Genomic DNA, 10608 nt, shown 5'->3' on the forward strand with positions numbered 1-10608 from the left:
AGAGGAACCAGAGATCAAATTGCCAGCATTTGTTGGATCATAGAAAAAGCAAGAGAGTTGCAGAAAAACATCTGCTTCTGCTTTATTGACTATCCCAAAGCCTTTGACTGTGGATCACAACAAACTGTGGAAAATTCTTCGAAGAGATGGGAATACCAGACCACCTTACCTGCTTCCTGAGAAACCTGTATGCTGGTCAAAAAGCAACAGTTAGAACCCAACATGGGACAACGGACTGGTTCCAAATTGGGAAAGGAGTACATCAAGGCTGTATATTGTCACCCTGCTTGTTTAACTTACGTGCAGAGTACATCATGCGAAATGCCAGGCTGGATGAAGCACAAGCTGGAATCATGATTGCCAGGAGAAATGTTAATAACCTCAGATATGCACCCTTATGGCAGAAAGCAAAGAAGAACTAAAGAGCCTCTTGATGAAAGTAAAAGAGGAGAGTAAAAAAGCTGACTTAAAACTCAACATTCAAAAAACCAAGATCATGGCATTCTGTCCCATCACTGCATGGCAAATAGATGGGGAAACAGTGACAGACTTTCTTTTCTTGGGCTCCAAAATCACTGCAGATGGTGACTGTAGCCATGAAATTTAAAAAAGACACTTGTTCCTTGGAAGAAAAGTTATGACCAAGCTAGACAGCATGTTAAAAAGCAGAGACAATACTTTGCCAACAAAGGTCTGTCTAGTCAAGGCTATGGTTTTTCCAGTAGTCATGTATAGAAGTGAGAGTTGGACCATAAAGAAAGCTGAGCACCGAAGAATTGATGCTTTTGAACTGTGGTGTTGGAGAAGACTCTTGAGAGTCCCTTGGACTGCAGGGAGTCAAACCAGTCAGTCCTAAATGAAAACAACCCTGAATATTCATTGGAAGGACTGATGCTGAAGCTGAAGCTCCAATACTTTGGCCACGTGATGGGAAGAACTGACTCATATATAATTTCATTGCTAACACTAGCAAGCGGGTACTCTTTCTGCCCCCTTCTGATGCCTATGTCAGAAGCTTTCTCTATCTCCTTTATACTTAAATAAAACTTTATTACACACACACACACACACACACACACACACAAAAGACCCTGATGCTGGGAAAGATTGAAGACAGGAGAAGGGGACGACCGAGGGTGAGATGGTTGGATGGCATCACTGACTCGATGGACATCAATTTGAGCAAACTCTGGGATTTGGTGATGGACAGGGAAGCCTGACATGGTGCAGTCCATGGTGTCACAGGGAGTCAGACACGACTGAGCAACTAAACTGAAGTGGGAGGGGGGTACACAGAAAGCACTTGTGCAGTTGAGTTGTGAGCTGAACAAACCACTTTTTTCATGGAATCCATTTTTGCCTGAAAGAACAACTGACAAACTACAGGTATTCAGACTTATTTAGCGTACATTTTCTCAAAAATTAACAAAGTGAGCCACCTCCAGGAAAAGAACTGATAGTATTTGTTACCAATGATAAAATGTAAGTCTTCAAGCAAAAATTAGAATTTTGGAAAACTTGGATCTACCACTCTGAGCATGAGAGTTTCCTGATGAAACTAGTAGTGATTTGAACAAGTGATTTATAATGGATTTAAGTTAACTAAATAGTTTTTCATGTTCTCAGTTTTAACTTCTAATATGATAAATATCAATAAATATAACCACAAATAGAACAAGCTCTTCAGGGTTTGCAATAATCTTTAAAGCAGGAAAAGGGTCATGAGACCAAAAAATGTTGGGAGCTATTGCACACTCACGATCACCTCCCTCCCTGAACCTCACCCCAGGCTGCAGGTGTGATTGCTCCCCCTCCCACCTGCTCTCAAGCTTTCATTCCTCATGTAATGCCTTGTATTTTAATTATTTGTGTGCTTGTTGTATATCCATCTTGGAGATTAGACATCAAGCTCTTTATGGTTTTGAATGATCTCCTAGCAGTTCAGGGAAACTGTCTGCACCGTTGCTTCACTGACTTCCTGGAGCACTGTGGGTAAGCCACTGTGTCTTGGGCTTCAAATTTTAAATGAGAGTTGCATTGACTGACATGGGTTTCCTTCCAACTTGAGATACTTGAATCCTGTTCCTCTCAGAATACAGTGCTGTGCTAGCCATGCATTGGGAGATGCGGTTTGTGTTGTGGGGAAGAGCCCACATTCTGGGGTCAGGGATGTGGGTTTTCAAAAACACAGGATCTGATCCTCTTGAAGCTTTCAGCCAGTGGTGGAAAGAAGTGACCCACCAACCGCTGAGACCTTGAGTGCTCTCAGAGAAAAGTAGTCAGGGTTCTTACAGAGCACAGGCGTTGAAATCCAAGCGGGAGGGAAGGAGGCTCTTCCTTCTTGTAGATGATTCTTAAGTTGCCTTTAAAGAACTAGAAGTGAATTTCCTTGGCTTGCTTTATACTAAGTGTGGGAGAATGGTGGTAAGACTGAGGCCGCACCGGGGAGGTAGGATTGAATTCAGAACCTGCCCCAGGAGTCCCGTGGGACAGAGATGGAACCAACTGGAAGCAGCAGTTGAGGGAGAAGATGACTAACGCTTTTTCCAGGTGGCACACACTTTGTGTGTGGTGCTTTTGTTCACAGTTCCTCTTTGCTGTCCCTCCAGGAAGACTGCACGTCCTCATCTGAACTCAGGCGGAGAAGAACGGCATCTCAAACTTGTAGAAGGAAAGGACCTCAGGGAGGCATCCCAAGAAAGCCATGTTTGTTAAGAGCGTATGAGGGCATGTGGAGTTCACCACAAAATGGACGTTCCAGAAGGCACGGGAAATGGAGCTGGCCAAGAGGCAAGAGCAGCGGAGGTGGGGCAGCAGGGGTTGGCTAGAGATGTTGAGCAGTGTTGAGATGAGAGCCTGGAAGGAACTTATATTCCATCCAAAAAAACGATCTGGGGGATGGCTGGCCTCACACATCTAACCAACTGGTTCCAACTAGAGGCAAGATGGTTTCTGTGCATGACATAGGCTCAGGGCTCGGATGATGACCCAGGCTGCTGGACTGCTGTTCTTGCATCTGGTCAGCAGCCTACACCCTTTACTCTTAGATTTGAATAGAACTGATTCTGATAAAGTCCAAACTGTTAGGAGACTACAGAGTTCATGTCTTCTGGCTGCTGCTGCTGCTGCTGCTGCTGCTGCTGCTGCTGCTAAGTCACTTCAGTTGTGTCCGACTCTGTGGGACCCCATAGACAGCAGCTCACCAGGCTCCCCCGCTCCCTGGGATTCTCCAGGCAAGAACTCTGGAGTGGGTTGCCATTTCCTTCTCCAGGGCATGAAAATGAAAAGTGAAAGTGAAGTCACTCAGTCGTATCCGACTCTTTGCGACCCCATGGACTACAGCCTACCAGGCTCCTCTATCCATGGGATTTTCCAGGCAAGAGTCATGTCTGGCTAGAAGAATACAAAGTACCCATGAAAAGAGGTTTTGTAATGTAGTCATTGTCTTCAGAAGACCGTTTAGAGGAACTCTGAATATTAGTGAGCGAGGCCTTTCTTCTCAAGGATTTGTTCATCCAAACATGTTGTTTTTAGGGACCTGAGAGGATTGAGATTTGAACAGATAAAGAAGACTGAAAAAGACTGCTGGCCTAGGCTTCAGTTTTGCTAGAGATCAATACGAGAGGAGAGGCAAGAAGGCTGAACTCTAAGAGATAGTTTTATCATTATTCTTATTTACAGATGAGGAAACTGAGGCACAAAGAACTGGCCCCAAATCACTTAGGTTGTAAATAGCAGAGTAGGATCCAAACTTTGGTCCACTCGACTCTGCATCTGTGTGTAAGGGAAGGGAGAAGTTGCTTTCTGCAAGATGAGCTGCAACCTCAGTTGTGTAACCCAGGGCTTTCACCCTGGTATTCCCCAGCAGAGCCCTGGTAGACTAACTGATAAATACGCTGGACTGTAAAAATATACAGTCCCGGCTTTACCAAAATAATACTTGACAACATTTCCATGACTTTGTTTAGAGGAAGCAAGATACAGTGCCCAGGTGCACTAGGCTTCAGGTTGTCTCCCAGTGCTGAAGGACAGGTGGTAGACTCTGATGAGGAGGAGGCCAGGTTAGATGCAGTGAGAAAGAGCTCCAGATTCTATTAGTCAAGTCTTCCAAGGGCTCGGGGGTGAGGAAGGAGAGCCTGCCCTGAATTTGATAACCCTGGAATATTAGGGCCCAGATTCTTATCTGGTGCAGTGGTTCTCAACTTTGGCTTCAGTTGAGTTGCCTGGTGAGCTTTAAAAAGTGTCAGGGCCTGGCCCTAGGCCCAGAAACTGATTAATTTGTCTTGAAGTTAAGGCCCAAGCATCAGTATTTAAAACAAAAAACTCCCAGTTATTTCAGTGTGAGGCCTGAGTTGATAATCTACTAGCAGTGATAATGACCTTCAGCACATCACATTCCTCTCTGGTCTTTAGTATCATCACCTGTTTAAAAAAAAATTATTTGCTAAAAGCTCTCACTGCCAGTATTTTTATATGAGGCTATACTAAGTGATTTTTAATGTCCCAGGATTAAATCTTCATGAATCTCTTGATGATGTGAGCATTTTACAGTACTTATTTCATTTAGGGTTCAGAGTGTACTGTCATCAGTGTTTCCATTAGCACTAGAAACAGCGTGGGGTCAGTGCTGAGTCTGAGGCTTGAGACTGATAACAACTCATTCGCCTTAATACACAAAAGAACAGCAACCTCCAAATTTGGACCGTGCACATCCTTCGCCACTAGAAGAAGCATCTCAGAGATGTAGCCCCCCAGAAAGTGAGTCACTGGCACCATCTTCCATTGCGAACAGCAGCCCTCACTAATAATATTAGGCAGAAAATAGGACTCTAGAATATGCATGAAAGACAATTTTAAGTCAATAGAGAAACTTGATATACTTTCAGGATTCATACATACAACAGCCACTATGGAGAACAGTGTGGAGATTCTTAAAAAACTGGGAATAAATAGAACTGCCATACAATCCAGCAATCCCACTGCTGGGCATACACCCTGAGGAAACCAGAATTGAAGGAGACACATGCACCCCAGTGTTCATCTCAGCACTGTTTACAATAGCTAGGACATGGACACAACCGACATGTCCATTGGCAGATGAATGGAAAAGGAAGTTGATGTACATACACACAATGAAATATTACTCAGCTCTAAAAAGGAACACATTTGAGTCAGTTCTAATGAGGTGGATGAACCTGGAGCCTATTATACGGAGTGAAGTAAGTCAGAAAGAGAAAGACAAATACTGTATATTAACACATATTATGGAGTCTAGAAAGACAGTACTGATGATCCTACATGCAGGGCAGCAAAAAAAAACCAGACTTTTGGACTCAGTGGGAGAAGGCGAGGGTGGGATGATTTGAGAGAATAGCATTGAAACATATTCATTACCGATGTAATATAGATGACCAGGGCAAGTTCTACGCATGAAGCAGGGCACCCAAAGCCAGTGCTCCGGGACAACCCAGAGGGATGGGGTGGGAGGGAAGGTGGGAGGGGGAAGCACATGTATACCTGTGGTCAGTTCGTGTCGATGTATGGCAAGAACCATCACAATATTGTAAAGTAATTATGTCCAATTAAAATAATTTTTTTAAATATACGTTACAAATTTTCTTTAAAAGATTCATATACACATTCAAGATTTTTATTTTTAAATTGACATGTGTAGGGGAATTTATGAAAGATTTGCTCTCAAAGAATACCGTGTGTTATTTTTACATTTTTCTAAGGGGTAGAGGTTTGAACAAGACTTTTCCCAGCGGATGGAGGCATATCCTCTTATAAGTGTCTTCAGCCTCAGCATCTGGAACCTTCCCAGTCCCTTCTCTTGGTTTCATCCCACAGCGGGCTACGCCCTGAAGACCACTTGGGCTTCTTTCCACTCAGCTTCTATGGCAGACATTTACACATTTAATCGCCAGCACTTTTATTCTGAAAGATCCACGGTGCAATAATAAACCCAAGAAATGAGACGGGAAAAATGTGTATGGCCCACCTGTAAAGGCGTAGATGATGCAGGTGTGCCTGTGGCTCAGCACCGTGTCCTCAGCGAAGGGGCTCCGTGCCCCTCCTTGCCTTGGCCCTGTTCATCAGCCTTTAGTGCCATAAACGAGTGGCTGGAGTGGGTGAGGTGAGGAGCGCAGACCTGGAGGCAGACGGCCTGGCTTGGAATCCTGGCTCTGAGCTCACAGGGAATGTGGTCATCTGCAGGTCACTTATCCACCCCGAGTCCCTTCTCCCCAGCTTGTGCAGGATGATACGAATGCTGACATCGCAGAATTGCTGGGAGGAGGTGAATAAGATGATCCACGTAAAACATTTAATGTGGTGCCTGGCACTTAGTAAGTGCTTAGTAAATGTGAATGCATACCTTAAAGATAACTCCCCCTCCAGCATTCTCCATTTTGCCTTAAACATGTCTTAGTACCCGCAAGCTTGCCTTATAGCAGGAGACCCAAAGCAACCCATGTAAAGTGAGCATCAAAGCACAGGCGCTTTTCACCTAAAGTGCCCTCCTGCACCATGCCAGTTTTGTGGTAAGAGAGGTGCCAGTTTTCAGTCAGGAGTCGAGTTGGTAGCACATGGGTCACTTCCTAAGGAATCGTGATAATGGGTCTTTTACGTTATGTGTCTTGGACTCTGCTGCTACTGCTGCTAAGTCGCTTCAGTCGTGTCCAACTCTGTGCGACCCCATAGACGGCAGCCCACCGGGCTCCACTGACCCTGGGATTCTCCAGGCAAGAACACTGGAGTGGGTTGCCATTTCCTTCTCCAATGCATGAAACTGAAAAGTGAAAGTGAAGTCGCTTAGTCGTGTCTGACTCTTAGCAACCCCATGGACTGCAGCCCACCAGGCTCTTCCGTCCATGGGATTTTCCAGGCAAGAGTACCGGCGTGGGGTGCCATTGCCTTCTGGCCAATACCAGACATCCAAGTGTGGACATCTACAGGCAGAGGTGGTGCAAGGCGATGATTTCCCCACCGCGTGAAATTTCCCCACCGCTGGACATCCCCCCGTTTGCTCCTCATTGATTCTAACGTGATGAAAATGGAAACTGCTAACCCATGTGTTGGTACTTGTGCTAGAAACACGCCCTGCTCCCCAGGAGGGAGAAAGGAAAACACTCGGTTAAACTTCCCCTTTCATAGTCTAAAATTCCTGCTGCAACTTCGGGTCAGCTGTCCAGTCATCAACCCACAATCTGAGCCCAGCACCAGCCATCCCCAAGACCTGGACCAGCAAAGGAAGGAAGTCCTAAAGAAACCTTCACATGGCTACAGCTCATTACAGTGGACAAGAAAGGGGCAATTTTTATTCCAGGAACTTGGGGGATTTTAAAAGACCCATCTTCTGAGTAGGGATTCCCCAGTGGCTCGATAGTAAAGAATCCACCTGCCAATTCCAGGGACACAGGTTCCATCCCTGGGTGGGGAAGGTCCCCTGGAAAAGTAAATAGCAACCCACTCCAGTATTCTTGCCTGTGAAATCACATGGACAGAGGAACCTGGTGGGCTACAGTCCATGGGGTCTCAAAGGAGTCAGACACGACTTAGAAACTAAACATCACTTTGTTGTTCAGTCACTCAGTTGTGTCCAACTCTTTGTGACCCTGTGGACTGCAGCACGCCAGGCTTCCCTGTTCATCACCATCTCTTGAGTTTGCTCAAATTCATGTACATTGAGTCAGTAATGCCATCCAGGCATCTCATCCTCTGTCGTCCCCTTCTCCTCCTGCCCTCAATCTTTCCCAGCATCAGGGTCTCTTACAGTGAGTCAGCTCTTTGCATCAGGTGGCCAAAGTATTGCACCTTCAGCTTTAGCATCAGTCCTTCCAGTGAATATTCAGGATTGACTTCCTTTAGGATTGACTGGTTTGATATCCTTGCTGTCCAAGGGACTCTCAAGAGTCTTCTCCAGCACCATAGTTTGAAAGTGTCAATTCTTTAGCATTCCGCCTTCTTTATGATCCAACTCTCACATCTGTACATGACTACTGGAAAAACCGTAACTTTAACTATATACACCTTTGCCTGCAAAGTGATGTCTCTGCTTTTTAATATGCTGTCTAGGTTTGTCATAGTTTTTCTGCCAAAGAACAAGCATCTTAATTTCATGGCTGCAGTCACCATCCACAGTGATTTTGGAGAGAAGATAAAGTCTGTCACTATTCCCATTGTTTCCCCATCTATTTGCCATGAAGTGATAGGACCGGGTGTCATGATATTTGTTTTTTGAATGTTGAGTTTTAAGCCAGCTTTTCACTCTCCTCTTTCACTTTCATCAAGAATCTCTTTAGTTCCTCTTCACTTTCTGCCATTACTGTGGTATCATCTGCAGGTCTGAGGTTATTGATATTTCTCTTGTAAATTTTGATTCCAGCCCGACATTTCATATGATGTACTCTGTATATTAGTTAAATAAACAGGGAGACAATATACAACCTTGACGAACTCCTTTCCCAATTTTGAGAAACCAAAAATTGAACCAGTACAAGCTGAATTTAGAAAAGGCAGAGGAACTGGAGATCAAATTGCCAACATCGGTTGGATCATAGAAAAAGCAAGAGAATTCCAGACAAGCATCTGCTTCATTGACTAAAGCCTTTGACTGTGTGGATCACAACAAGCTGTGGCAAATTCTTAAGGCTGACTTAGTGACCCTAATAAATTGAGAATCTAGCCCATAGGGGGCAGACCTGCACTGAGGACTGGATCTCATTTTTTTTCTTGGACTTTGGTCTCTGGAAAAGCACCCAGAAGAACATTCCTAAATATCAGGCATTTCAGTTTTTGATCAAAATCCGCCTTCTGTGTTTAAAGATACCTTGTAGTGGTGGAGCTAAATGTTTTTTCTCTGGCTGAGAATAGAAACCCTCCCTAGTCTAAACCACCTGCCTTGTTCTTAGGAGAAAAGGCCAGGCACCAAGCAGCAGAGCAGTCTCACCCAGGAAGTTTCACAGCCCTTCATACCCGGAAGCACTTGTCATCTGAGCTTGTGAACCCACCTGGAAAGTGGAACACTTTAACTGATTCACTTCAAAATTCAACTCCTTGAGCACTTCAAGGAATATAATTGGACCTAAAGTTAAAGAGGAGCAATGAAGTGACTCCTCACAACAAAAGATGGGAAAGCAAGGTGACGGACTTGGCAGAGGCGATGGAGGAAATTGCAAGGGTGAGCCAGTTTGTGCTGACGGGACTTCTGAGACCAGGAAACCTTATCTTCATGACCTTTAAGCCTGATTGTTCAGCACAGATGTTCCCAGAATACAGTGATTTAGTTTTATTTTAAGGTTTTTTTTTTTTTCATTTAAATATACAGAAAGCAAAACAAAATAAACAATTATTTTATACACTCACTTTTTTTGTGCATCAACATACAACATATAAAAACACAAAAATCTCTCCACTACCCCCAAAGGTAAATATTGTTCATTTGATGTCCATCCTTCTGAACTTTTGGATGGATGGATGCTAGAGATATTTCCTGACTTTTTTTCTTAACAAAAATGGAGTACTGATACATAGATGTAATAATTACCCTGCTATTTGTTTGAGTCTTTGAGAGGAGGGAGCTTAACCAAAGAGTATATCATAGATATCTTTCCAGACCAGTATGCATAGATTTATCTCCTTTATAATGGCTCTGTGATATTCCATGGTTATGGATGTTCTAAGATTTAACTATTTTTCTGTTTATGGAGATTTCTGTTTCATAATTTTTCTGTTAAAGACAGTGCTTCAGGCAATACCTTTGTAGAGATATCTGTACACTTATTAGTATGTAATATTTCCTACAGATTATTAAAAATGGAAATTCTAGTCAGATTCTGCATCTCTAAGGAGCTTTCGGGTGATACCTGTAGTGCTGGTCTATGGACTGTAGTTTGAGCAGCCAGGTCATGAAAACAGTCCATCAAATAAAAGTCCAGCTAATCTAAGATCTATCCATATGCCGAAGAGACCCTGTATAGACCTTCTGGTTGATGACGCCGGTGGAGCCAAGCCTTTCCTACTCCGTAAAGTTATCTTGCTGATGCTGCTGCTGCTGCTAAGTCACTTCAGTCGGCAGCCCAACAGGCTCCCCCATCCCTGGGATTCTCCAGGCAAGAACACTGGAGTGGGTTGCCATTTCCTTCTCCAGTGCATGAAAGTGAAAAGTGAAAGTGAAGTCGCTCAGTCGTGTTCAACTCTTAGCAACCCCATGGACTGCAGCGTACCAGGCTCCTCCGTCCATGGATTTTCCAGGCAAGAGTACCAGAGTGGGGGGCCATTGCCTTCTCTGAAAGTTATCTTAAACCATCCTAATAAGCCCCTCTGCCATCTAAATACTAGCTAATGACCACAGTTGATGTGGAACAAATAATTTGCCTAGGCAAGCCCTGTCTGAATTCATGGTCCATAAAATTGTGAGATTAAATGGTGGTGGCTTTAAGGAAAAAAAAAAAAAAAAAAACGATTGCTTGATCAAATTAGCACATTTTAAATTTTGATGATACTCTCAAATTACCCTTTCACAAGATTGCATCAATTTATGTAGTGGTGTGAACTATGGATGAGAGTGACTAGTATCTTCCCTAAAGGAATGGGATGAAGACTGTG

The sequence above is a fragment of the Bos indicus genome, chromosome 14 (assembly GCF_029378745.1).
Source record: "Bos indicus isolate NIAB-ARS_2022 breed Sahiwal x Tharparkar chromosome 14, NIAB-ARS_B.indTharparkar_mat_pri_1.0, whole genome shotgun sequence".
Lineage (NCBI taxonomy): Eukaryota > Metazoa > Chordata > Mammalia > Artiodactyla > Bovidae > Bos > Bos indicus.